General features: G+C 35.3%; 3 pseudogenes; 1 reads left to right on the top strand and 2 right to left on the bottom strand.

Annotated features, from left to right (window-relative positions):
* Positions 1–1,475: 1,475 nt before the first annotated feature.
* Positions 1,476–1,594, bottom strand: LOC137943295 (5S ribosomal RNA; annotated as a pseudogene).
* A 390-nt stretch (positions 1,595–1,984) lies between these two features.
* Positions 1,985–2,103, bottom strand: LOC137943347 (5S ribosomal RNA; annotated as a pseudogene).
* An 8,356-nt stretch (positions 2,104–10,459) lies between these two features.
* On the top strand, positions 10,460–11,416 carry LOC137942923 (uncharacterized; annotated as a pseudogene).
* The last annotated feature ends 11,585 nt before the right edge of the window (positions 11,417–23,001 follow it).

Below are 23,001 nucleotides of genomic sequence, written 5' to 3'. Positions count from 1 at the left end.
AAAGCACTAAAACCCAAACACTGAGAACCCTAAAAAATTAAAAAAAAAAGACTAAACCCAAAAAATACAGTAAACCCTAAACCTAAACCCTAAAATACCAAGCACCAAACCCTAAATACACTAAACCCTAACTCTAATCCCGAAATTAAACCCTATGAAGACAAAATTGAACCATAAACCCCAACCCTAAATCCCACAATTAAGCAACAATTAATACACATTACGCAAAAAAATTAAAATTAAATCAAACACAACACTAAAATAATAAAAAAAGTCAGGGTATAGGCATAACTTCTTAAATTTGGGGAAAACTGTAGTCGAAGGAGTAGAATTGAAGAAATCAACGGCGAAATATAAAAAATCAAAGAAAATCAAAATTGAAATGGGGGAAATCAAACAAAATCAGGAGGTATTTTGGGCGAAGAGACAATAGCTACAGGGAGAAGGGAGTGGGAGGCTGAGAGGACATTCGCAACGAGAGGGAGAAGGGAGAAGGGAGATGGAGGATGAGAGAGAGGAAAACAATTTCGGAGGAAGAAGAGACTAGAGAAGAATTAGACCAAGAGAGGGAAGAGTGCAAAAGAGAGATTGAAATGAAAAAATTCGACGAGGGTTCAAGTCATCCCACCTGCTTCATCCGGATGATTCTCAATATTCTACATGATCCGAATTCCCAAAATTAAACCGTAGAGATGATTTTTGGGTTCTTCTGATTCTTCAACATGAATCATGCCCTAGTGTTCCACTAACAATGTCAGGAGATGAACTGAGTAATGTGGTTGAAGTTCATCTCCTGCGTGAGTACCCCTCCTATTAGAACTGAAGTCAATTACTTTGTGTGTTGTTTTCCTAGAGTGAGCACAAAGGTGATCTGAAATTTGTCTGCATTAGCATCATTTATGCTGTAAATTCAATCTTCTTCATATCTAAAAACTATTTTCTGAGCTGATGGGTTAGTTCATTGGAGAAAGAGAATAGAAACTAATTTTTATTACATTAATTGAAATTGCAAAAATGTTTTAGCTTGCATATCTTACTCAGAAGTTTTTCTTTCAACCACATTTATCAAAATGCCAAATTTTATTGATCGCACCCGTTTGTGTTACCCTCTCCATCCTACCAATCCCATGGCTTCCCTCTTCCCCCGTGTTCTGTCGGTCTTTTCCACATTCTTTCCATAAAATAAAATAAAAAATTAAAATCTTAAGAAAAAATGAAGATATTAAAAATTAAAAAAACGCTATGTCATTGGATTAAAGAAATAAAACGTTCTCAGGCCATGTCAAAACTTAACCGAACTACATTAACAATGGAAAACAAAACAAAATCGTAGTTTTTTCCCTCTTCACTTCTACCAGAACATTTCAAATCATTAAAAAAGAAAACAAACTATATATACAAACACGTTTTGTTGCCCCTAACCTCAATATTATGAGGGTGAAATTAACTGGTGGCAAAGGAAAAAAGGGTAAAAAGGGGTGCAACAAGAGGACTTCTTAGGAGGTCACCCATCCAAGTACAACAATCGCCAAAACACGTTTAACTTCGGAGTTTTGATGGGATTCAATGCATTAGTGTTGGTATGATCGCACCCATTTGTGTTTCCCTCTCCATCCTACCAATCCCTTCCCCAACTTCGCTCTCCCCCCGTATTTTGTTGGTCTTTTCCATATTCCCTCCCTAAAATAAAATTAAAAATTAAAATCTTCAAAAAAAATAAGGATATAAAAAATTATAAGTGTTTTGTCGTTGGCTAAAAGAATAAGCATTCATTAACCGTGTTGAAACTGAACAAAACTACATTAATAACGGAAAATAAAACAAAATCGTACTTTTTTTTCTTTTTTCCCATCTTCTCTTCTACCCAAACGTTTCGAATCGTTAAAAAAGAAAACAAACTATATATACAAATATGTTTTGCAGCCCCTAACAGTAGCATTGCGAGGGAGAAATTAGTTGGTGGCAAAGGAAAAATGGGGAAAAAGGGGTGCTACACGAGGACTTCCTAAGAGGTCAACCATCCTAGTACTAGTCTCATCCAAGCGCGCTTAACTTCTGAGGTCTGATGGGATCTGGTGCATTGGTGCTATTATGATCGCACTCGTTGTTGTTACCCTCTCCATCCTGCCAATCCCTTCCTCGGCTTCACTATCCCCCCGTGTTCTTTCGGTATTTTTCACATTCCCTACATAAAATAAAATATAAATTATAATCTTATGAAAAAATCGAGATATAAAAAATAAAAAAGGAGCGCTATGTTGTTGGATTAAAGAATAAAACATTCACCGTCCATGTGGAAAGTGTAGCGAACTGCATTAATAAAGGAAAACTAAACAAAATCATTCTTTTTTTTTCTTTTTTTCCCCCCTTCTCTTCTACCCGAAAGTTTCAAACCGTAAAATATATATATATATATATACAAATATTTTTTGTCACCCATAACCCCAGCATTGCGAGGGAGAAATTAGCTGGTGGCAGTGGAAAATAGGGCAAAAAGGGGTGCAACACGAAGACTTCTCAGGAAGTCACCCATCCTAAATGTATAGCTAGAATGTGTTTAATTAATTAGATAAGTAAGTTATTACTACTTTTCTATAAAAGAATTGATTATTTATTACATTAAATATGTCACTAGGCATATTAATTAGCAGAAATCATTGGGTATTTAATTATTTCTTACTTAATCAGTAATTATATGATTAGTAAATACATAATGTCATTAATTAATTAGTATTAGATATGATCAAGATAGTTATGTATTACATTAAATGTGTTATTTAATTAATCACAACCCAACCCTTGCCCCCCACCTAGGCGTGGGTGAGGATGTAGGTGAGGTGCGTGGGTGAGCCACATAGGCAAGGCACGTGTGTAGGTGAGTGGCGCGCATGCATTCAAGTTGTAGAGGCTGGCTATCAATTTCTTTGTCTCATTTAAAATTTAAAATTTTAACTCGGATCGATTCAAATGCTCTTGAATTATATTTTATGAGCTTATTTAGGCATTTGTGATAATGCCAAGTTTGAATTTAAATAAAGGGGTAAACCTCCTACTTAGGTGGGAAGATCATACTGATCCATGTAAGATGATGGGATAAGGATTCTTATCCCTAGTTTGCATATAAGTAGGCTTTGTACCCACGAGTGTAAACCATCTTCAATTTATGCAAAGAAGTTTCCCTTATTTTCAAAGGTCTTTGTTTTGTTCTTTTCAAACTTGTTGTATTTTTTTAATTTCATATTTTTTTATCACTTTGGAGCACTGGCTATACTTCCACTACCTACATAGAACAAGAGTGCACCCAACAGTCAGAGTGAGTTAAGTTTTTTTATTCACCAAAGTAGTATATTTTTGTGAGCTACCATTAAAATTGTTAATACACTTTCTTTTTTTCATGCACAAAAATTGGGCTTGTCTGCCTTTGAAATTGAAAGGAGTCTTTTTTCAAACATAGACCATTTTGAAAGGAATATGAAGTTTTATCGTTTGGCTAGAGTGATGCTTCCTTCTCTCATGTTTGCTATGTACAATTGGGGACTTTTTAGAAGGAAAGGGTCACTTAATGGAGAGAAGTAGAAGGAGAAGTTCAAAAGAAGAGGTGTTGAGAAGTAGTGGTGGTAAATTTGTTTTTTTAGAAATAAAGAACATCTAAGTATGGAGGAGGATAGGAGATGAAAATTTATTTTCATGCAAAAGTTAGCAACTCCAATTTGAGGGGAGTGTTGCAAATGCAAAATGGAAGAGTTTAATATGATTTTCATGGTAAAGGAATCTCATGGTGGAAGAATTAGTAGGACAAAGTCTTATTTGAGTCTCATGGGATAGAATCTTACATAAGAAATCTATTGATTTTATCAGTATTCTATAATATTGATTTGCTTTGTTTTTTATTAGGAGTTCTATTCAAGTTGTAAGTGGAACATGGGTAGGTTTAATTTTATTTTGATTCTGTGAGTTTTCTCTATTATAAATAGAGAAACAATGTACTCATTATAAAATCAATTAATTGTTTTCTCTCTTAATATTTGAATAATCAATTCCTATGCCTAATATTTTTAATTCCTCAAATAAAACAAATAGAAAATAAAACATAGCATTAAAATAAGATATCCAATTATAACTTCATAACATGAACTAAAAGCATGGTTCTCCTCATTTGTGCTAAAGTAACTCATGACATTACCAGAGAATTTCATAAAGAACAACAAAATGTGTCAGTACTTTATCAACTTGAGTCTAATAAGTTAATCTTATAAAAAAGAAATAGAACATGAGATGAAGAGCTGATATGAAAGAGTCATATATGACCAACCAAGAGAAAATGTGATGACTTTCCTAATGAAAGAGTCATATATGTCAGTGCTATTTAATAGAAGAAATGACCAACAAAGAGCTTAATTATTACCATTCAGAGGAATAATATTGGAGGAATCAAAATTCGGAACAGATAAAGTTTGAAGAATTACAAAATAAACAACAATGCTTACTAAAACATGTAATGGAACCAAAAATTGAATATTTACCCATGTAAATAAATTTAAACAAATAAATCAACATGTGAGTAGGCTTAGATTATAACACATAAATGATTTATATCACTTTATAATGGCATCATAAATTTATCTCTAAAGGAATTTTCTATTGTTGTAGACGACTAAAAAGTTTTTTTAAATGTTTCTATCCAATCCAAATTAACCATTTTAATATAACAACTACCACGTGAGGTTAAATTATTAGATTTCCATGGATATTCACAAATTTGTATGTCTTTAACTTTATGTGACTAAACTTAATATCACTAGACGTTTTTCATAATTAAGAATGTTGTGGTTATTACTTTATTATTCAAATGTAAACCAAAATATGACATCAAAATAATTGACTCAAATTTATGCCAATTATTAATTTCTTATATTTAGGTCAATCATAATATGCATAGAAGATTAAGTATGCATAAACCCAAAATAAATATTTATACAGATAAAAATTAACTAACACTTGCATATTAAACATTCATATATGCATATCCAAAATTTTAATCCATATGCGCTAAAATGAAAAAGAACGAAAACTAAAATATTCTATTTTTCCTGTTATTTATATATGAATTAAATGTATCCAACGTAAACATTGGGCTTGGATGGGCCGTGAGCATGTTTGGTGCTCTTGCGCGTACAGTGGTGCGGGACAACCGGAGAGCACGATGTCATGCTCCTGGCCTTGGCTGCACTCCAATGAGAGCACGGAACACCGGCGCACACAACACGGGTCTCTGCTCTGTTCGATCGCGCCGCTCTCGGCTGCTCATAGCCAGATGTCTCGTCCGTTTGGGACTCTACTCACCATCCCCGCACCGCCGTCTCCTTTCTCGGGTGCCATATTCGTCGGTGTGCGTCCGACGAGCACAACACGTCGGTGTACACAGGCTTCCTTTAGAGCGTCTCTCTCTCGGTGCTCTGTGACTACTCCTCTCGGTTGCGCTTCGACATATTGTCTGGTGTTCATTGCCACCCACCGAAGCAAAGTCTCTCGACCAAGAATCAGTTGTGTGCAATGCCAGTCTCCAGGTGACTGGAAGTGAGGAAAAGGACCAACCGGGAGTCGGGAAGAAAATGCTCACAAAATTTTGATGATTGGACACCAATGCACACAACGAGCCCCGTCGTTCGTCTCCCCATGTTTATGATCCCCTCTGCAGACCCGAACGACAGTTGATGGCTGGCTATGGGCATTTTCTTCCCACGGGGGCATCTGTTCCTACTAACATGCTGGCACCTCCAGCGCACTAAGTGAAACCTACTCTAGTGCACCAATGCAGTCATCTTGTTTCGCCGGGGACACTGTTCAGAAACATCACTGCCTCTCCTAGACGCTGTCTAGCCGGGGAGCGCCAGCGTGATTGAGATTCGCTAGGCACATAACGTATTGTCAGTCGCACGTGCCACCACTGGCTATCGATGAAGTGCAGGGCTCATAAGGCCTCATCTTAAGCCTACATCCTCCTGTACTTGAAAACGACACGTAAATTTTTTTTTATGGCAAAATAAAAACATAGACAACATTTAACAAAAAAAATAATGGAATTTTAATCAAGACGAAGGATTCCAAATGTAAATCAGAATTTCTAAAACAATATAAAATTCATAAAAAGAAAATCAGAAACCCAAGATGCATACCTCCTATCATGGTAGACAAAATTCCAGGAATTTGCAGAGGAACGTCTTGTTTATCCAAACTCCCATTGATGGATAAAACTCAGGCTTATTTCTTGTACAAATCCCATTTAATATACAATCCAAACTCAGGCTCACTATCCTTTTATCTATGGGAAACTACCTAATAATGGGTTAAACCTAAAAAAGGGAAACAACTATCAAAGGAGTCATGGGCCATTCTGAAAGGGGGAAGTGGAGGAAGAGTCATGAGATGCTTGGTAATGGGATTGTAGAGATAGTAACTAAGCTTGAGATTAGTGTGGATTTTCTTGCACTAGAAGATGACCCCATTGCATGAACCCATATTCTTGACGTTGTGATGTGAAGGGAAGACAAGGGAGTCTTGGAGCGTGAGTGCTCCTTTGTCGTCCAAGTGACAAAACATACATTCACATATGAAGCCATAGTCGTAGTATTTTCGATAGACAAAACCGATGTCAATTGATTTGGCAGTGAAAGAAGCTAACTTTCTTGACCATATTCTGCCATTTCTCTAAAATAGCTTCAAACTTGAGTTGTAATTTCTTGGGCAGATGTGAAAGAATTTCAAGTGAGATGTCTTTGTTGAGGATTGTGGAGCCTGGTCCATTGCACACGACTTTGTTGTCAAAATAGAGACGGTGTGTGAACAGAGTCCCTCATAGGAAGACTTCGTCTCTATTGCCAAAACAAGGACATTGCACGTAGAGAGTCTTGCATTTCAATGTTTGTTCACTATTGAGAACAATCATAATTTGTCGTATTTTTTGTGATCTCTCGTGTTGTTAGACAAAGAGGGGGCGAGGGCACATAGTATACATTGTGAAAAGATTTTTGGTGGGAAAAAGGTACGTCTATTACGCACTTTGGGCGGTCGAACGGGAATGGCAGGTCTCCTCACTTGGATTACCGTGTGTGCTCTTCCGTGAATTGCGTGGAGACTTGCGAGTGGGGGTGGAAACTGGAAAGTTGCAAAAAAGTATAGAAAATGCAAGATTTAACTGGCACTCTATTGGCTCGACACTGTTGTTGTTGCCACTGCCGGAGCTGTTGTATGACGCTGCGGCCATCGCCGTTGCTGGTGTTGTAGGGCAGGACTTCGACTCTGTTTTCGAAATAGAAATAGAGTGTGAAACAGAATCTCTCGGCAGAAGAGAGACTCAAGAAGAATGATGATGTTGCCGTCATTGTTGCTAGAGTTACTATTTTTTGCAGTTGCCGTTACTGGTGCTGCTGTTTGATGTTGCTTTCGGAAGAACAAAGTCTGGGACTTACCGGAACAAAGAGGTTTACGGCACTCCCTCGGGATTTTGTATCGGTACCTGTGTGTGCACTAGGAAGACGAAGCGGGGAGAGGTTTTGGTCTCGCCGAAACTCGTTAAGACGACAAAGAGAGAAGACTCTCTCGGGTTGTATTTTTGGTGTGAGAAACAAACTGTATTGTGATTCTTTAACTGATCTATAAAATCCTCTAAAGCTCCCGTGGATGTAGACAATTTTTTGAACCACGTAAAATATTTTTTTGTGCATGATTACTTGTTACTTGTCTTGTTGTCATCGACGATTTTTTCCTAACAATTGGTATCAAAGCCGGAAGATTATAAGAAGTAAGAATGTGATCTTCAATGAGAAGATTGTGTACAAGGACAAGTCCAGTACAGTTGCTGAAGCAACTCCTCAGGAGTCTGACAAGGCCACAGTGTAGTGCAGAGATGCGAGTGACGAGGAGAGTGGGTCTAGTGCTCCCACTCCTATTATTCTGCAGTCAAATCCAGAGTTGTCCACTCCTGTAGCTGCAGTTCGCAAATCATTAAGGACTAATCGTCCTCCGCAACGTTTCTCACCTACTTTGAATTATATTTTGTTGACAGATGGTGGAGAACCATAGAGTTATGAAGAAATCTTACAAGGTGAATATTCTAGCAAGTGGGAGCTGGCCATGAAGGATAAGATGGATTCCTTGTTAGGGAATCTGACATGGGTGTTGACTAAACCTGCACTAGGGAAGAACCCTATTGATATGTTGACAAAGGGTGTTACTCCTGAGAAATTGAAGTTGTGCGCAGCTTCAGTTGGTCTTCTAGTATGAAGACAGGGGCAATGAGTTGCAAAGGTGGAGGATATCATGTTTGAGGAAGAGGGCGATCCAGTTGGTGTACCAGTCTCCAAGTGGGAGAATTGTTGAGGACTCTGTTACCGAATCAGAGATGGTGTGCGAATAGAGTCCCTCGGCATGAAGACTTCATCTATGTTGCCAAAATAGAGATGTTGCGCATAGAGAGTCTCGGGAGGAAACTGCGACTCTGTTTGGGAAATAAAAACCCTCAGCGTTTTTGAACAGGGTCAGGGCGAAAAACCAAGAGCGTTAGAGGAGCTCACGGAAAAACAGATAGGGGTTTTTGGGAGACCTTTAGGCGACGCCGTGGTCAGGAGAAAGAGTGGTTAGAGGCTTGACACCATTGCCATCACCATTGTCGGAGCTGCAGTACGACGCCTTTACCGTCGTCGTTGCCAGTGTTGTACGACAGGACTTCGATTCTGTTTATGAAACAAAACAAAGTATGAAAGAAAGTCTCTCGGCAGAAAGAGAGACTCAACAAGAACGACGATGTTGTAGTCATCATAACAGGAGTAACTGTTCGCTGCCATTGCTGTCGCCAGTAGCGGTGCAACTGTTCGACACTGCTGTCAGAAGAACAGAGTCTGGGACTTACTGGAACAAAGAGGTTTACGGAACTCCTTCGGGATTTCGTATCAATGCCTGTGTGCATGCCAAGAAGATGAAGCGGGGAGAAGTTTCAATCTCGCTGAAAGTCGTTGAGAAGAAATAGAGAGAAGACTCTCTCGGGTTGTATTTCTAGTGTGAGAAACAGACTGTATTGTGATTCTTCAACTTCTCTATAAAATTTTCTACATCTCCCATGGATGTAGGCCATTTGCAGAACTACGTAAAATATTGTGTCGTGCATGATTACTTGTTACTAGTCTTGTCATCGACGATTTTTCCCTACAAGTTTTCGGGCAAGCTGACCTCCATTAAAACAATATAAGAGTAGTAGGTCGATCCCCAAGAAGCAAGAATAGAGCAAGATCTGACAACAAAGATGGAAAACGTGAACTAAAGGAGGATGGTATGATCCGGCAATTCTACAAGGCAGAAGAGAGCAAGTCCTACCTCAGTTATATATAAACCAAAGAGGCTACCTATTCTAGTCTGATTTGGAATCCTTGTTTCCCTAGAGTGTCCTTTTACGTAATACTTGCTAAACATGGAGCTCTACTTTCCTTCCTTGATATTTCACTGGCTGGAGATTTCATAGTTGATAGTTTTTAAGTCATGATGTAGTACTAGGGCCAGCATTTTGAATTTTTGTCATCTATTGATGCACCTTGTTGTGCTATGGAGAAAAATTTAAATGATCGATTGAAAAAAGTTTAGAATTATGCAATTGAAACACAAATCTCAATAACTAAAATTATATTTTAATCTTCAACATGCAAAAGAAGAAATTCATTAAATATTACTTTGAATTGTTGTAGCTTTAAAATTTTTATGTAATTATTAGATAGATTAATTGAATATTACTTTATAGGTGGGGTACCATTGCACAAAAGTAAAATTTTCTCAAAAAAATTATAGAAATTGAATTGATCAAAATTTGAAATTTTAGTGGTTTTAAAAAATTCTCACTCAATATGCCTTACATGAAGGTTGTTGTTGTCCAATCTAATTACACCCAATTAGCAACTCATGTAATAAGAAGGATTTTGTGGAAAATTATTATTATTTTTATTATATTTCAAGGAATTGTACTTGAATATTGGATTTCAAATTTTTATTTTCCTGAATAATGACTTGTTAAAATTATTTCCCAAATTATCTGATTTCAACCTTTGGAATCCTCATGCGATTCGTCAACTTCCCACGTTAGTAAAACTTGTCCATATAGCACCATGCCAGCCCATCCTTTAAAACCTAAAATTCTTCCTATCCCCATTAAAACCCAAAATTCCTCGTTTCCCCATTAAAACCAAATTTTGCACACATAGGACAGGTTTTATAGAAATTTTGTGAAGTAAAGGTCTTATAGAAGAATTTTAAGTTCTGTAAGTAAAGCATATTGGTTCATGCTGTATTTTTTACTCTTCAAGTATTTTGTTTGTTCCAATTTGCTTCTCATTGTTTTCTCTGGAAAAGGTGAGTCTGCCAATGATAACTATCGTGACTTTCATGGAAATCTTCTTTCACGTAGCTTGCTAATCAGATGGAACCCGACACTATTCTTTCCTCCAAAAACCCGAGACCCCCTCCTAAGCGTTTGTTTCTTCAGAAATCAAGTCCCTGATTCGATTCTTAACAATCCTTCCTTCGATACTGCAGTTTCCCTGCTCCCCTCAAATTATAACTTCGAAATTCATAAATCAATATGGTGAATTGTATCTTCCGGCACAAAAAGGGTTGCCCTTCAATTCATTGATGGTCTCCTCATGTACTCACTTGTTCTTTCCGACATTTTTGAAACCTTTGCTTCTGTTGATGAGTGCATTATTCTAGTTGACGTCACATATGGGGTATGCTGCTGTGTGGATGATTTTTCTGGATCTTTTGATCCATTACCGGCATAGCTGTTTAGTCCCAATAGATTACACCAAAATCCCTGCTTTATATGTTTTTTTTGAAATAAAAATAGATATAGACCATATCATTAATACAATTAAAGCTTTTTTTATGACAAAAAGATTGCAATGGCAGGGACCATCCAATTCTCAGCAGTTGTGAGAGCCGTTAAATCTGCTTTAGCTAACTCTAGTATTGATATCATTGTTCCACAGTCTAAACCTTTGTCTTTAGCGGAAGTGCATCTACTACATGTCCTAATAGTGTTGCAGTTGATGTTGTTGTATTTGTTATAGATGGAAGATTCCATCTAGAGGCATTTATGATAGCAAACCCCCATATTAGGGCATTTCGATATGATCCATATCTCAAAGTTTTCTTCTTGGAAGAATATGATTTCAATCGGATGAAAGAAGATAAGAAAAAAGCTATATTGAATGCAAGGAGAGCTAAGTCCTGGGGTATTGTGGTTGGGACATTCGGGCAACAGTCCATATATACCTCATGCTTCCAAACCTTGTTGGGCAACCTATTCCCTATATTCACCTGTTTGACCAAGAGATCGAGCATTTTGTTGTCTTCTTCGAAGATCCAAATGTTATAATATTGAGCAAGTTGTGGTCGTCTTACAACCATTTATAATCTAAATCCGAGATGGTCCTCATCAAACCACAAAAAATAAAATACCATGTGGTGGATATTTAAACACCTGATTCTCCTCTCCACATGGCAAAATCATTCTACATCACTTCAAAAATTTTCCACAACATTCTAAAACATTTCAAGATTAACCAAACTATTTCCATTTTAGATAAACTAAAAAGTGCAAAAACACACATATCAAGTCCAAATTCACCGAACATCCCTGGTAGAGCCCCATATGATTTCACAGTCATTAAAAATTGTACCTCTCAGTAATGGGGGGTCGGGTTTCGTTGGCTTATGGATGCCTGTGAAGGCGACTCAGCATTGTTTGAACTGGACTCAACACCCCAAACCCTAAACCCTGTTGACCCTAAACCCTATTTCAAGAACCAGAACCTAAACCCTAAAACCTAACCTTAAAAACCCTAAAAGCCCTAAAACCAAAAACTGAGAACCCTAAAAAAATTTTAAAAAAAAACTAAACCCTAAAAATACAATAATCCCTAACCCTAATCCCAAAATTAAACCATATGAAGACAAAATTGAACCATAAACCCCAACCCTAAATCCCACAATTAAGCAACAATTAATACACATTATGTACAAAATTTAAAATTAAATCAAATACAACACTAAAATAATAAACAAGGTCAGGGTATTGGCATACCTTCTTAAATTTTTGGAAAACCGTAGTCGAAGGGTGAAATCGAAGCCGAATCGAAGTAGAATTGAAGAAATTGATGCTGAAATGTAAAAAATCAAAGAAAATCGAAATTGAAATGGGGGAAATCAAACGAAATCGGGAGGTATTTTGGGCGAAGAGAGAATAGCTACAGGGAGAAGGGAGTGGGAGGCCGAGAGGACGTTCACAACGAGAGGGAGAAGGGAGAAGGGAGATGGAGGTCGAGAGGGACGAAAAAAATTTCGGAGGAAGAAGAGACGAGAGAAGAATTAGACCGAGAGAGGGAAGAGTGCAGAAGAGAGACTGAAAAGAAAAAAATTGATGAGGGTTCGAGGCATCTTGCCCACTTCATCCAAATGATTCTCAATATACTGCGGAATTCAGATTCTCGAAATTAAACTGTAGAGAAGATTTTTCGGTTCTTTTGATTCATCAACAACACTTAAAGATAAGTCCTAGCTTCATTAAATAACTCAACATAAATAGAAGACCAATATAACTAAAACACCTTTAAACTGAAACTCTTCTATGAGACCTCCTTCGTAATAAATTTTGGCTTCATAAGACTTCTTATTGTGAGAGTCATGTAAGAGGCTTCCATATCTTCTCTTCAACAGATTCCTTGCTGCCAAACAACATAAAATAATTTTCTCTCTCCTTTTATTTTCTTTTCTTTTGTTTTATGTGGGTTCCATACAGGTCCTTAGGAAAAGAGAGAGAGTGAAAGTGAAATCATGGGTTCTTTAGAGAATTCACTCTTTTGTGTTACTGTGCTCAAGATAAAGTACACTAGAAAATAATTTTGTGTGTGTTAGAATGGTCTTTAAAAATATAATGGAAAGTAAAAAAATAATTTACTAATAAAATACTTTTAAGTTAAATAGTTTATATCTTACTTAATTAATAATAAAAAATTTAAACAAAGTTTTATATTTAATTAAATAGATCAAATAAAAATTTATTATAAAAGTACCAAAATACCCCCTAATTAAATGTTATTTTATAATATTTAATTTCTCTATAAGTTATTAAATAAATATAATGTTAAAAATCATGAAATCATATAAATATATAAATAACCCTTTGCTGAAATTCTAACCTTTTTTTTCTTCAAATGATTAAATTCTAACCTCATTAACTTGTTTACTTGTCGTTGGAGAAAAAGAAAAATTATGGTTTTAAAAAATAGCCAAATCTTCAAATAGTGGACTTTAATGGAAAAAATGTCTCTTTTTATTAAAAAGAGATATGTGTGTAACACAACACAAGTAGATTAAAAACAAAATTGGTTGAGTAATAAATACATAAATTGCTGACAAACACCTAAAAATGATCTTGATGCTAAAAATGATTGAATAATAAATACTAAAATTACTGATAAAAACTTAAACAACAAACCTAATAATGATCCTAAATTTTCTGTTCTCTGCTATGAAATTCTATTCTATGTCATTCACCCGATGAATAGAATTATGAGCTTGTTTCCTCGTAATCTCTGATGCCTTTTCCTCTTCCTGATGACCAGTAGAGCAACAAACACTCTAGAAGCTACAAAATCTTTTCCACCTTTAGAGAGAAAGAACAATCAAGTTAACTCAGCATGGCATCTTCCCTTCCTCGTTCACTCCTTGTTTTGAGAGGACAAAGTCTGATTTAACCAAAATTTAATACATAAGTCAGATTTAAAGAGACGAGACAAAGAAAACCCAAATGCAGATTCAAATTCTATTTTCAGTAGATCTAGAAGAGATCTGAAACAAGGAGAAGCGAAATCTGCTCAACTATTTCTCCTTATTGAAACCAACGATAAAAGCATGTTCAAAACAAATGGTGAAGATCTATACTTTCTCAATCCAATCGAATTAAAAAAAAGGAAGTGATCCGCATCCACAAAAAAATAGCTAAACAAGTGAACTGAACTTAATTGATGTCCAAGGAATGCATTTGACCTTTAAAAGATAAGTGCCCGTGCTTCAGTAGTTTGACCAATGACAATTTCTATTTTTCATGTTCTTGGACGACCTGGGAATATAAGAAAAGTGCAATGCATACTTAAAAAAATAGTTAACTTCAAGCGGATTTATCAACATAATCATTTTAGTCACCATACAACAGAGTTGCAACTTGCCATATGCACACAATCAGGCAAGAGTGACAAAGCAGAGATTTTCACTATCCCAGTTTTGAGAAAAATTCTCTCCTTCGTTAAATACTAAAGTGTCAGATTCCTATATGTTGGCACTAGAAAAAAAACTTCAAGAGGGCTCTAGCTGACACAAAATGTAAAACATTTGCATGACTAATGCACCAGGAGTCATCTTTGTGACATGACATTCAGTTATATCGTTGTAGCTAGATATCTGATAAACGGAAGAAAAATGATGACTCCCTTGACTACTTTTGTATCACGGGTATGACTCCAGTGTTCGGTTGAGAAAAAGTGATAAATTGAGCAAGCAGCCAATGAGGGGTTCCACTTAAGAAAACAACCAAATTTATCTCCTCTTATGTCATGCTGGTGGAAATAGGAAGTCAAAAAATAGGAGAAAAATTATATGATTACATGACTAGGACATTTATCAAAGTTCACCTGTATATAGATCTTTTTTTCTGAAGGAGAAAAGGACAAAAGGGTGTAACTGAAAAACTTAGACATCTTAGCTTGATCAACTCCAAATATGTAAAAGAATGTCATCCACATGACCCTTCAGCAAGGAGCATCATAGACAAGAAACTAGTTAGGTTAACCAAACCAGAATATGTATTTTAAAAAAAACAGAATTGGGCAGATGGAAACGTACCGGATGAGTACTTGTGACTTTAACTTCTAGGGAGCTTACATGTGAAAGCTTTGTCAAGAAATTCTGCTAGAGATGCAACTCATAGTCAAGCTCATCGTGGGTGAGCAGTAGGGTTGCTTCATTTATGGAGGAGACATCATTGAAAATAGGGTTGTCACAAACTTGACCCTTGTACTGAAGATTCTTCAGCTTTGGTGTTCTTATCTCCATCTCCTCAACATTGAAACATGACTCCAATGTTAATATCTTCAATTGAAAATGATCAATCTTTACTGACTTCAGGGAGTTACAGTAACTCATAGTTAAGTCCTCAAGAAGAGGGGACCTACGAATTATCTCACCTAATTGAACACCATTAATTGTCACCCCATAGAGAGCAACACTTCTTAGGGCTTTGAAACCCTTGAAATCATGTGGAGGCTCTAGTATGCACCAAGTTAAATCGAGAGATGATATGATAGACAAGAGAACAAAGAGTTTGGCATTCTGAATTTATTCATCCCCCACCTGATATCATCATCATCTATCGAGTCGGAGTGCCTTACATTTCCACTCAAATCAAGCACAAGCTCTCCAACTCCTTTAACTTTGACAAACTCAATCCACTCTATGAGATCGGATGAGTATCTGTCACTGGGCCAAAAGAACATGCGGAATTTCTTAACCTTGTCTAGAGTATGGAGCTGTAAAAGTTGGTGAACAACTTGTACATAATGTGTCTTCTTTAAATTTGTTGTGAATTCCTCATCGAAGTCTATAATAGTTGTGTATATCCATAAGGGTTTCCACATGTTTATCCATTGCCTAGATAGAATTGAAGTCTTCACTGCACACTTCAATGGAAGAAAAGAGAGTATAAGGTGAATTATATTTTCTGGTAGCTTGCTAATACTGTCTTTCTTCTCAGTGAAGGTTCTTTTATTCTGAAAGTCCATTGAATGACCTTCTGTTTGTTATGCACTGCTATTTGTGACCTGAAATAACAAAAAAACGTATTAATTATGCTTCGAAAGCTATTTTTTGAACAAAAAAATTGCAAAAATATATTTGAAAGCATTTTTTTGGAGAAAAAAATTATACATATATCAATTGCATTAGAAGGAAATAATTTGTCCGTTTGTTCACTTAGGGATTAATTGTGAATGAATCCCGTTAACGAGATTAATCATTGTTTTTTGTTTCAAAGGCTCTACAAATGTCAATCACAACTACCACCTATGATTAGTCTCAACCCCAATCCATGTGGAACAATGCTTTGATATTCAATGATACCTATTGTGGGAAAAATAAGGGGCTTTTCAATTTTTTTCATTTCATTATTTGGAATAGATGGCATTCAAGAAAAAAATATCTCTACGTGGATAAAGACTTTTGTATTTGTAGTTTTTTTATATTTTTTTCTGACAGTTACAAATGTTTCCATCAATTTAAACCAAAGGAAAAAAATTCAGAGAGAAGTTCAAGAATTGCTACTTGATTTGGGAAATCTTAAGGTTCAATAATTAAAGTATCAGGATCAAACATAATAATAAAATAAGAAATTAAAAATAAGAACAACATAAAAATGGTTTATGTAACAATTTATGAAGAAATGTCATCTGGATAATTTTGTTTCAAGATACTAATTTTGGTTTTTGCTAATATATCGAATAATATTCGATCTGATACATACTGTCTGCACCATGTGTTGCACTTATAAGACATGTATAATCTTTCAGGGCTCTACGATACCATATATCCAATACGTCCCATTTGATATGTTATATGTCTTGGTGATATAGGCATCCTTGGGTAAGTGGACCAAATTAAGGAAATCCAAAACAATTTAAAAGTGCTTGAGGAAAGAGAAGATTATGTTCACATAAAAAATAATTAAAAGATAAAAAGAGGCAAGCATAGTTGTGGCCAAGAGAAGTAATCCAAAATTTGCATATGAATTCTAGTAAAATCACAAAAGTTAAGCGTAATAAGTTCTTATTGAAATCAAAATGTGAGGAGCACGATTATGTCAAGATTTAAAAGACAAGATTTGGGAGAAATCTCATCATGGAGGCACAAAGAAGCTTTATGTCCATGACAAACGAGGTGATAAGGAGAGGTTTCAACTCAATATGGTCACAATAAACTTTGTTTAAGGGGTACAACTTTTCACAATTAGATTATTGTCTATTTCATATTTATGATAAGATGATTCTTGAGGCATTATATCCTCGTGTTAAGTTATTTATAGTGTTTACATGTTCATAATTAGCTTTAAAATATCTCAATGCAATTAGATCTACAGGGGGAATCAACTAGGGGTCTTAGGTTATTTCTTTATTATTTAAGTGCCTTATCTTTGAGTATATTTTTGTTACCACAATTAGTTATCAATGGGAATAGTAATGCTTATACTAACATTTTTTCTTAAAAAGGACTCAACATGCATTCAATTTTTAACGAAGGGAAGTGAGTAGTAGGCAAGAGGAAAATGGAGCTAGTACAATCTATTAGGTCCAATGAGGGATAAATCTTGGGGGGGGGGGGGGGGGGGGGGGGGGGGGGGGGTTGGGCGTTCATGCCTCTAAATTGACAACAACAACTAACTTGCAAAAATTCATCTTCACTTAGATTTACAATCACAAACTAGGCACACAATCTTGACCATTAAAGGGGTTTCTAGTATCAAAGTAGACTACACAAGCCTAGAGCTTCACAAGGATTTATAATAACTTATTAGGTACTATCCTAGACTTAAGAATGAGAGTTTCAAGAGTGCTTGGCTACATGAGGACTTATATCACACAATCATAGTAGCAATGCTTCACAACCTTTCTTTTTCAGCCACACATAGACGCACTCAATGAAATTGAGGTTAGGATGGTCTTGTCTACCCAATGCTTGACCCAATTTACAAGGGTTACTAGCTTCCTAATTGGTTGATTTTATAATCTAAGAACAAATAATAAACACAACCAATTCTATGTACCTATCTATGTATGAAAATCTCAAATAGTCTTTAATCATATAAGTCCAAGGTAAATCTTGGATTGGTTTTTAAAATCAAGGGTTGCACTCAGCTCAATGGAATCAATGGTTTGAAAGTATAGCTCATGCGTAGTAGTAGTCTAAACCTCAGTGATTGATTTAAAAGTACAAAGACACTAGTTTAGTATTCTCAACCAAATACAATTTAAGATTTAAATGTAAATGCATGTATATACTTGGATTTTGAAATTCTTCCTCAAACTTCTAATACTATGTAAAAACCATTTTAAATACCCTAATAAATCAACACACAAGAATGTATAATGTGATTAGAAAATAAGAAGCTCAAACAAGGGTTTGTAGAACTAGTTTTGAGTGGTAACCATTCAAACAATCAATCGAGTATTGATTCAAATATGATCTCTGAATCAATAGGCTTACATTCAACAATCATAGTTCTAATTATTTAAACAATGTTTAAAAGAAAAAACATTGATGCTATTATTTCTGGGAGGAAATACTCAAGTTCAGGTTTTGACTTCCTTTGAGAGCGTGAGATGGTTAAAACCTCAAATTTGAGTCTAGGAACATGAGCACTTCAAAACTTTTCTTTGGAAGCATGTTGAAAACAAGTTTGTAAGAGATCTTCTTAAATAGAAATCTCTCCAACATTAAAAAAAACCCATTAGAGTTAGAAAATGATATTTTGTCACTTAGAAAAACAAGGTAAAAAATAAGTCCAAAAAATCTAATCAAATATATATTAAATCCTTTTTTTATTACCAAACATATTGGTATGTCACTTATTGATCATTTGGGAGTGCCGTAACATCCAAATCTGGGCCTAACTTTTTGAAAAATTGAATTTTTGAAATAAGGGTCATCTCTTGTTTTGTGGCCAAAATCTTGTTTTGAAAATTTGGCTTGTTTGAGCGACACATGTTGTTGATCCCTTGCATGGGGTCATCTTCTTTCTTCTTAATTCACTCATAAGTAACTTAATTGTATGTTGTCATAAAAATTATATCCATGAGAATCTTGAGACTGGCACATTCATCCAATTGCTCATGTGGAATGATCCTTCTTAACTAAGTTATTTTTGTCGGTACTAATTAATTTAGCCCCAAAGGTTTTAGCTAACTACTATATGAAACATAAATATGCCTAAAGGTATTTATTTATCATGCATTGTCTCAAGTATATCTAGTTGAGCTTTCTTAACTACATTATTTTGGAGAGTGCTAACTAATTTAGCCTCAAGGATATTAGCTAACTACTATAAGAAACATTCATATGCCAAAAAGTATGTATTTTGAATGCTTTCTCACAAGTAAAGTATATCTAGCTTTAAAACTGATTTGGTAACATAGAGTTCATTGCTTCCAAGATTCTTTTGTGTGATTAAGGGTGTACATAGACCTGATATTTGGTATCACCCACAACTATGATCACTTGGAAGACTTTTGCACGTAACCACCCCCGAAGGATGGACCTCAATCACCGCATACTCATTTGATTTTTTTATCTTACTTTGACAAAAAATTAGTGGATTAAAATTTGATTTGGAAGGGCTAGAATTTCGTGTCACTCAAAAAATTTTGAATATAGAAGTACCACTATTTCCATATCCTAAAGATTGATTTGGAGGTTTGATTCAACAAGTAAATATGTTGTTAGATCGGTGGTACACATGATTTACTTGCATAGGGACTTAGATGGTTAATTAAGAAAATTAGATACTTCCTTGTATTTAGTAGTTTTTATGGCCAACTCAAAAGGATGAATTGCCTTTGACACTTTATCCAAAAATCGGCAAAGTATATGTACACAAATTTTCTTTTGCCTTATTCAGTATGCATTGCTATCTCAATATGCATGGTCTAAGATGTGTACTACATGTTGTGTACAGTGAGTCTTGTCTTGAATTTTTCAAGAAAGCTACTTTAAATGGTTTTAACAATCAATTTAAACCAAGAGGATATAAGCCATCTGTTGTGCCCTTTTGGAATTGATAATATGGGTCAACAAAAAGGGGGCAATTCAATGAAAATTAGCACAATAGTAGGTATTATATTATTTCCATATATCCTGCATTACAGGCCAGATTGAGCTACCGTATTGCAAGTTTCTCAAGAGTGCGCTAGCTTTGTTCAGCGTATGCCATTTGAAAAGATATTTTATCAACGTTGCCAATGATAGAGGTGGACTACACATTGACTTTACTTTAAGAGAAATTGACTGAATTGCCTTGTTATGTGAAATAGATAATTTTCTCTCTCAAGTATTTGCTTTCTCCATCGAGATACTCAAAATGGAGTTGTATTTTCTACGCATGCTACCAGATTGCAAGCCACCTAGGAGTGTGATTGTCTTGTCGAGGTCTATGATGTTTTCTGTATCGGCTGCAAGTGACTTCAATATTTTGAACCACTGTGGAGAATGAAACTTCTTTGCTTCAACAAATTTTTAGAATTTCGGTTATGAACCGGGTCCTCTTGTTAGGAAACTCAAGAGTTTTATCTTCCACTCAACTTTTTCTAGAAAAAAATATTCCTTTGTGACTAAGAAGAGAAAAATGCAATGAAAAGACACAATTTGCATTTTCCTTCTTTCGACCAATGCATTGGATCAAATGACTCTGATACCAATTAGTTTTGAAACATAGATTAGGCTCAAACCCTTATATTTAAATCCTAATTTTATACAAAATAGGTTTGTATTTTAGTGCCAAATACAGAAAACAAAAGCAACAATTTTGGGGTTTATCGTCCCGTTGCACATTGCTCCACTTAAAAAACATAATTTGAAGAATCCAAAAAAGGGTTAAACAACCCTAAGACAACGAACCCTAGCTAGTAATAAATTCATTGACATTGTTAGAAGAGAGGAAAGTAGGGTGTAAAATGGAGTAAAAGAATCAAAGAGGAATTGAGTGTGGTACACATGATTTTGGTGAAAGAAGAGATTGAGATAGAGATTGAGAATAGTAGGAGAAAAGAGAGGGAAAAGGTTGGATAAGTATTTTAGGATAGGAATTCATGTTGAATTTTTATTATTAATCCTTGCTTTTCTAAGTACATTACAACTGAGAGAAAATGAGTCGCACACTGGAGTAGTTAGATATTTTAGCTTATGCCCAAACCTTGTAATGTTTGGTTTAGTACTCCATTGAAGAAATACTTACCTTCACTCCAATTTCATGATAAAAAATTCACTAAAATGAAAGACACACCCCAATGATATTTTTGTCATCTCTAAACTTGTATGTAGTTTTAGTCAATCAATTAGGGCAAGTCCAATTTCATGAATCAATTGGAGAAGGTCCTAATTAATTTAGAGATTTGCTTTATTGGACTTGCTCTTATTGATTCACTTCATTGGAATTAGTTTTTATATTGGACTTTTCGAAGTGATTCAATTTGAAAAATCTACAAGGATTTTTTTTCTAATTTATGAGTCACATATGACGTATAAGTGCCTTGATAGTTTTGCTCCTCAATGAGAGACCATGTTTTCATATCCAACAAAATATTTTCCTCCTTCATATTGAAAACTTTTAAAATGGCCTTCCACTTCTAATGATCAGTTAAATTGTGAGGTCAATCCGATTGTGCTCACATCTGCAGGAGCAATGGAAATGTCACTTCAATTGCTTACGGTAGATCTATAACTATTGGTCAAATTTGTAGCTATAGGAATAAGGCTGCCATATACTTTTATTATTCTAGTTATCCTTTGATGAAAGATATTGCATCTTCATCTTGGCCTTCATGATTGGAACACCTATCATTCACAGTGGCAAATTGAGAGTGTTAGTCCTAGTTTACAAAATGGTTTGACTTTGTATTAACTTTTATAAACGGAGAGAATATAAGCTATTTGGTCCCAAATGGTTGAGCTCACTTCAAGAATGAATAGTCTCGTTCTTAGAGAGATTACATTGGATTAGCATGACTAAACATCCCAAAAGATTAGTTTAATGAGGATCCCAATATTGATTTGGCTTATTCGTTTGACCAATATTTTGACTCTTACCAAACCATGAAAGAGTAGAAGACATAAGAGATATGATTTTTGATTGGTTTTAAGGTAGAGTTTGCCTCATGATCAAAGGAATACTAGGGAGAATAGGCTGATGAATCCCAAGTCATTTGGCGCCTCAATGTTGATTCATTACATCTTGTGGTTGAAGTAGGTCTCAAGGTATTTTTGTATGCTGACTCAAGTGATATATCGGTTTGGTTTAGAATATTATGAAATAGTTTTGTTCCTATCTACCATTGGTGTTAAAGGGAGAACTATGAGGAACCAACTTCCATGCGAGAGGACTAGGTTATTCCTATCTATCATTTGGCGACTAAGTTAGTATGGAAGAACTACAAACTATAGGGAAATCCTCCTCTATACAAGTTATAGTACAAGGTTTCTAAACAAAGTGAGATGGGGAAGCATCACTAGGTATTAAGCAATCTCATAATTTTTTCAAGCATAAAATATTATTCGTTGCCATTTAACAGGCAAACATGAATGATTATATTATTAAAACCTAAATTGCAATGGATCCGACAATTATACTTTAGTTTATTATATTAGTGCACATTGAAGGTGAAGAAGAGATTAATTGAAACCAAAAAATTATTTGTTTGCCTATTTTATCTTTTTAGAAAGCTAACCGCCATTAAATCAGCCAAGGTTCCTAACTCAAAAGCAAAGTTGATACAATTTTTTTCTGCGCCTATATCAATATGGACGAAACCGAGTACAATGCTTTTCTAAAATGCATTCAATAGATCAATAATGGAGACAAACTTGATCAATTACACCCATAAAAGAATAGGACAGTTAGGGATATGCAAAAAAAAAAAAAAATCGTTGAAGAGATACCATTTTTACATACCTTAGCTCATATCAATCCATGTTGCATGCATCTCAGTTTGTTCAAATAGAAACAGAAAAGAAAAAGGAAACATATCAATAGGAAACGAAAAAAATATAATAGAACAGAAATAATATATCTACGTAAGACGAAGCAGTCAATGAAAGAAGAAAGAGAAGTTCATTTGAGAAGAAAACGAACCTGTAGAGGTTGATGAT

The sequence above is a fragment of the Aristolochia californica genome, unplaced genomic scaffold, assembly GCF_029961685.1.
Source record: "Aristolochia californica isolate CCGP_79_NKW_82.1479 unplaced genomic scaffold, dmAriCali1.0.hap1 SCAF_10, whole genome shotgun sequence".
Lineage (NCBI taxonomy): Eukaryota > Viridiplantae > Streptophyta > Magnoliopsida > Piperales > Aristolochiaceae > Aristolochia > Aristolochia californica.
The sequence above is the reverse complement of the archived record's forward strand: the minus strand, read 5'-3'. Positions and strand labels throughout refer to the sequence as shown.